We start from the raw sequence: 7,083 nt of genomic DNA, 5'->3' as shown, positions 1-7,083 counted from the left end.
GTGAAGGAAGGTTTTATTCAGACTATGACAGTTGGAGAAAGAGACACCACTCTACCCTGCGCACAGCTCCACTAAGAAAAGGTGACAAAGTGAAACATAGAGGAAACAGAAGAAACAACAGGAAAATGGAACCTTGCAAAAAAGCAACGAGTGGAAAATTAGTGCAAATGATGTGGCATTGTGGGTTGGGACAATGTACATTTTGCAGTCTGGAAGCACTGCATTTTTTTGAGGCAAAACTCAGCATTAGGGCTGAAGGTCATCTTTAGGGACGCAGGCTAGTGCTGGTGGACGCCAGGCTAAATTGGGGTGAAGTGTCTTAGCTCAGTGTTTGATCAAATCCTCTGTGCCATGATGGGGTTTATAGGTCACTCTAACGGAAACAAAAGACTGAAAATGGTAGGAATCAGATCAGAGGGTCAATGTACCTAGTTACTACATCCAGACTTTTATAAAATTTTTGGAGTGGGCAAGTCATATGATCTGAATTTGGACGTGAGATGGTGGGTCTGGAGCCTTTAGTATCATGAGTTAGGAAGGAAACAAAACTAGGAGAATGGCCAATATGGATGATAGTGAAAAAATTGCAGGGGATTATTAGGAAGTGAAAGGGTATTGTCTGGTGAAAACTCATTATTCACTGTTTTCCTTTACGCAATACTTTTGACACGAGCAATGTGGGTTTTTCCCTACACCGACCAATTCTGTGTCATTAGTTAGACATTCTACAATTCAATTCAGTTTGGATAGTAAGCAGAGTTAGCACAGACCCCCATAGGTCAAGAGCTCAATCCTGAGACTGCCTCCCACTCTAGATGTTGATCACAAGTAGTAGGTGCCCACATTACCCAGAATTTCTGTTTGACTTGGCTACAAATCACAGGTTCCCACAGCACACCCCTGCCCACCCCCCACCTCAGGTTCAAAAACTTATAAGAGTAGCTCACAGAATCCAGGAAGAACAGTTTGCTTACCTTTGAAGATTTATCATAGAGTCTAGTTTAAAGGATACAAATGAACAGCCAGATAAAGAGATTTACAGGGTGAGCTCTGAAAGGGTTGCCAGTGCAAGAGTTTCTGTCCCCGTGGATTTGGAGTGTGCCACCCGTCGGGCATGTTGATGCATTCACTAACATGGCAGGTCTCCAAACCCCATACTTCATGGATTTTAATGGAGGCTTCACTGAGCAGACATGATCAACTATTAACTCATTTCCAAGCCTCTCTCTCTTCTTTTGAAGATGGGGGCTAGGGCTGAAAGTTCTAAGCGTCTAATCATGGTTTTTGTCTTTTTTTTTTTTTAATTTTTTTTTCAACGTTTATTTATTTTTTGGGGGACAGAGAGAGACAGAGCATGAACGGGGGAGGGGCAGAGAGAGAGGGAGATACAGAATGGGAAACAGGCTCCAGGCTCCGAGCCATCAGCCCAGAGCCTGACGCGGGGCTCGAACTCACGGACCGCGAGATCGTGACCTGGCTGAAGTCGGACGCTTAACCGACTGCGCCACCCAGGCGCCCCGGTTTTTGTCTTTTTAGTGATCAACCCCTACCCCAGAACCCATCGAGAATCATCTCATTAGAACAAAGATGCTCTTATCACATCAAGAAATTTAAAAATTTAGGACCTCTGTATCAGGAACCAGAGTCAAAAACCAAATATTAGCAGAAATTGGGAATATATATATATATATATATATATATATATATATGTGTGTGTGTGTGTGTGTTTCACAGGTAAACACTGAGATATCATAATAAATATGACTATGATTTTGGAAACAAGGGAAAGGGGAAAAATGAAAAAGTACTCAAATTTTTGAACCTGCATACTTGCTAGAAATGGTTGTTTTATCATCATAAGAAATAAGGAAAACAGAAAGAAGATCTGGTGTGAAAATAATTTCTATATTTTAATTAATTCTAAATTCTCTGCCTCCCTGGTTTGTTTATGCTCAAAGCTACCCCTTTCCCTTGTCTTGCTCTGTGCAGTATTAAAGGGTAACTAATTCTTCAGCCAGTAGGAGCCTCTGTCTTCAGGTTCGCAGGCACTGTCTCCAGTTGTACGTCCTGTGTGGCTTCAGCTTCCTCTGGGCAGACCTGTGGGCTTCCAGTTTTGACTGGATGCCCCTCACTGCTGGGCTCTGGCAAAATGACTTCTGTCCTTTGTGGTTATACTTTATGGTTATAGTGGCTTCCTGTGCAGATATGTAATCAGCAGATCACCTCATTGTCCCTTATTGGCTTCTCAGCTCTCTCATGAGTGGTGTGAAAAATTTACTGTGTTAAATTCCCCTAGTTTGACATGACAGACTGGTTTCTATTTTCCTGGTTAGACTTTGACTTAAACAACATATAAAATCAAAATCATGGGAGATATAAACATACCAGTGGTTCGTAATTTATGTGTGTGTGTGTGTGTGTGTGTGTGATAGGGCTGGGAGGGGGAGTAGAATGAGAGGGTAGAGATCACCAATGTATTTTGGAATCTGAAGACAGCTCTAGACCCTTCCATTAGCTGTGGGAGGGGTCCATAGCTGTATATATACCCATATATGCATACACACACACACACACACACACACACACACACACACACACACACTGACTGACAGACATACTCCCAACAGTTTTCTTTTTTTTAAAATTCTTTTTTACAACGTTTATTTATTTTTGGGACAGAGAGAGACAGAGCACGAACGGGGGAGGGGCAGAGAGAGAGGGAGACACAGAATCCGAAACAGGATCCAGGCTCTGAGCCATCAGTCCAGAGCCCGACGCGGGGCTCGAACTCCCGGACCGCGAGATCGTGACCTGGCTGAAGTCGGACGCTTAACGACTGCGCCACCCATGCGCCCCCCAACAGTTTTCAATATATGTATAAGACCTCGCGGAGGCATGATCCATGGACCTCTGCTTAATAATCCTTAGAATTATTAAGGAAAGTTTAAATATATTGAAAATAAGTCCATAATTTATTTTTATATGTTAAATATATTAAAAATAATATGATATATGCTGTTATGGTTATTATAAAACTTGCAGGAGGGGCACCTGGGTGGCTCAGTTGGTTAAACGTCTGACTCTTGGTTTCCTCTCAGGTCATGGTCTCATGGTTCATGAGTTCGAGCCCCACGTTGGGCTCTGCACTGGCAGGGCAGAGCCTGCTTAAGAGTCTCTGTCTCTGTCTCTCTCTGTCTTTCCCTGGCTCGCTTTGTCTCTCTCTGTCTCTCTCTTTTTCTCTGTCTCAATAACTAAATGCTCATTAAAAAACTTGTATGAATTTAACAGTACCATTATAAGATTGCAGAAATATGAAATGTTCGAATACAGAAGGAAAGTTAAAGATCAATCAATCCAACTTCATTTTGCTGAAGAGAAAATGATGTTCATATTTATAAATAGACATGACGGGGCGTCTGGGTGGCTCAGTCGGTTAAGCTTCCGACTTCAGCTCAGGTCATGATCTGGTGCTCCGTGAGTTCATGCCCCGCGGCGGGCTCTGTGCAGTCAGCTCAGAGCCTGGAGCCTGCTTCGGATTCTGTCTCTCCCTCTCTCTGCCCCTCCCATGCTCATGCTCTGTCTCTGTCTCTCAATAATAATAATAATAATAATAATAAAACTTTAAAAAAAACATAAAAAAAGACACGACTTAACTGCTCTGTGTGGTAGTGGTGGCAGAGTCATAGCTATTGCCTGGATCATCAAATTTCTAGTGAACATTTCCTTGTCAAAATATGGCAGTTAATGGCTCCTTGTTTTAGAAATATAATAGTGCAAAGAGTGCTCTGTTGTCCTGACATTTTTGATGGGTTACACACAGGACATGAAAAGATCCTTAACATTTTTCAGATTTGTAGGTCATGATAGCAGTGACCACCTGTAGCTCAATGTCATCTGATGCTCCCCCAGTGTGAGAGAACTCTTAATTATTTGCTCTATTGTTTCCTTGGAGACCACCTTCTCTCTGGTGTGGCACAAAGCTAGTGACAGAATGACTGTTTCTGTGTATCAGGATCGGTAGTCAAGGGAAGAGGAAAAGGTACTTACAAAAACAATAGATTTTCTCATGTGTCTCATATGTACAAGAGAGCAAACAAATTCATACCAACGTATTGCCAGTTTTATTAATAATTTATTAAGTTCAATATCTGCCTTAATTATGCACACTGCTTAAAATTACTGGATAATTGTGGTATAGAGAACATAGCCAGAAGTGTAAATATCTGTGTCCTATTTGAGGTTATTGAGTTGCTTAATCAGTGACGAGTAAATTCATGTTATTACTACCACGCCTTGCTCTTTTCACCTCATCTTCTTGGTGAACTCTTACTTAGCCTTTCAAATGTACCTCAACTCTCATCTTGACTGATATACATTCCTTGACCTTTCATGCTGAATTATGCTCCCTTTCATGTACCCACAATACACTGTGTGCCCCTCTATTCTTGCTCTTACGAAACAGTTCTGAGGTGGCTGCCTTCTCATCTGTTCTCCTTATCATAATGTAAGTAATGTCAAATGAGAGCTGAGTTTTATTCCTAACTACATGCCCAACACATTGCATGGTGGTTTTCATGCAGTAACCCCCCGTAAGAGCATTTAAGTGACTTATAAATGGATAAAATGATCACGGAAGGGCTTTGAGTATAAATAGGGTAGCCAATTCTACATTCTTGTTCTTCAATGTTATTATTACTGAACTTAAGTACTATTTACTTTGACAAAGTACATTTGTACTGATCCATTTTTTCCCTTTTATCTAGGGCCTCTGTATGTCAACCATATATAACAGGTGCCTTATGGAATATTTATTTGAAGACCTTAAATCTATTCCACCAAATATTATCTCAAAGTATCCCACTATATTTTTATATCTTTTTGCCATTTTTCTCATTTGGGTGGTTGCAGGAAGCATCCTGACCTCTGTAAGGACTAATATTAATTAATTTAATTAATAAAAATTGCTACATTATTAATTTTATGCAGCTTTATGTGGAAGAAGGGACATTCTTCCCAGAATAATAAAGTGGTTTTTTTAGCTTCAAGCACTAATCACATAACAGTTTGTTTTTGAAGACTTCTTTATCATGTTCTTCTTCAAGACCTAAATCCTTAATATTTGCCCTAAATTCTAGAACCTTCACTTTGTGCATACACAGGTCTAGCTTGCATCTATTTGCCTCTTTTGTTCTCACAACAGTTTAACATTGACCTCCTGTTCTCTCTTTCTCTTTTCTATTTTATCACTTCTCTCTTCTCTTTCTCCTCTATCTCTAAAGAGATATCCATCCTTTATAGGGATGCTAGGGTGGCTCAATCAGTTAAGCGTCCAACTTCAGCTCAGGTCATGATCTCTCAGCTTGTGAGTTCAAGCCCTGCATCAGGCTCTATGCTGACAGCTCAGAACCTGGAGCCTGTTTTGGATTCTGTGTCTCCCTCTCTCTGTCCCTCCCCCTACTCATGCTATGTGTGTCTGTCTCTCTCTCTCTTACTCAAAAGTAAACATTAAGAATTTTAAAAAGAGATATCTATCCATTATAGAACATCTATCTATCATCTATCTATCATCTATCTATCGAGAGATGTATTTTTTTTTAATTTATTTTGCGAGAGAGAGCATGAAAGAGGAAGGGGCAGAGAGAGAGGGAGAGAGACAGAATCCCGAGCAGGCTCCACACTGTTAGCACAGAGATGTGGGGCTTGAACTCAACAAACCAAGAGATCATGACTTGAGTGGAAGTCAAAAGTCAGACGCCTAACCCACTGAGCCACCCAGGCACCCTTAGAGATTTCTTTGTGTATCTATCGTCTACCCATGCATCTCATCTATCTATCTATCTATCCAGAGATCTAACTTTTTATTTTTAATTATCTTATTTTCAGGTAGAAGAGAAGTGTGCACATGTAAATATTAATGAAAAGGATGTGGTAAACAAGAAGGTATAATGACGATATGTGAAATGGTAGGTATATTTTTGAGGTGAAATGGTAGGATGAGTGAGTAAAAGAAATAAGGCCTAAAAACCTAAATGTAGGTCACTGGTCGGGAAGAATGAAAGGACATATAAGTATTCAAGTAAATTTGCAGATATAATGGCATAAAATGTGGGGAAAGGGATGCATTTGAAGAGTTTACTTTTTGTGTGTGCCACTCCGCATCCCCAGTAACGATCTCTTATAAAGAGAGAGATGGGAGGCATTGTGTGTAGGTGGCTCAGTTGGTGGAACGTCTGAATCTTGATTTCAGCTCAGGTCATGATCTCACGGTTCATGAGATTGAGCCCCCCTCCCCACATCAGGCTCTGTGCTGAGAGCATGGAGTCTGCTTGGGGTTCTCTCTCTCTCTCTCTCTCTCTCTCTCTCTGCCTCCCCACCTCAAAATAAATTAATTAATTTTTTATTAAAAAAAGAGAGAGATGGGAACATACTCTTTAAGAAACTCAAGAGCTCAACAGGTATTCACCCAAAAACTTTACCCCAGAAAAATTTTACATCAAGTTCCTTCACTTTTTCTTGATTCCTTTTTATACAATCTCTGAGGACTTGGGTTCTATGTTGAGGAGGCATTTCTACCAGTTTATTTTTTATTTTTTTTTTGTTTTAAATATTTTGCAACCAGTTTAATCCCCATTTAGGAAATCGTGAATACACATGAAGATGAAAATTTTGGCTTAAATATATTATGTATTAATTAATTTTATGGGCTTTATGGTCATTGTGAATATTGTAAAAGCTGTCAAAGTTTGAATTTTTTTTATAGATCCTTTACTGCAGTCAGTGCATTAATAGGATTTTTTTTTGTCATGGTTTCACTTAGTAAACTGTTATAGAGCCATCTGACTTTCACCTCAAGGGATAAAAGTTGGAACATAATGAAAAGCAACTACAGGCATCAATCTATATGTTACAGGTTTTTTTTTTCTTCCCTAGAACAAAACAAGATTTCATTCAGCTTCATGCAGTCATTGAAAAGGGAGGCACAATGGATCTGAGCTATTTTTTTTTCCACCAGAAACATGGTTTCTGAAAAAATTTGCCCTGGCTCTTGGCTAATACTCAGAAATAAAGAGTGCTCTTTCCTGC

At 40.0% G+C, this 7,083-nt stretch overlaps 1 long non-coding RNA gene across 1 annotated transcript; it reads left to right on the top strand.

Moving 5' to 3' along the window:
- The first annotated feature begins 3,969 nt into the window (after positions 1-3,969).
- On the top strand, positions 3,970-7,083 carry LOC123384706. Its single transcript, XR_006596162.1, has 3 exons — positions 3,970-4,039; positions 5,884-5,963; positions 6,931-7,083. It is a non-coding gene; the product is annotated as an uncharacterized LOC123384706 (long non-coding RNA).

Source organism: Felis catus, chromosome B1 (assembly GCF_018350175.1).
Source record: "Felis catus isolate Fca126 chromosome B1, F.catus_Fca126_mat1.0, whole genome shotgun sequence".
Taxonomy (NCBI): Eukaryota; Metazoa; Chordata; class Mammalia; order Carnivora; family Felidae; genus Felis; species Felis catus.
Note: the sequence above shows the minus strand (reverse complement) of the source record. Positions and strands in the feature narration are given on the sequence as shown.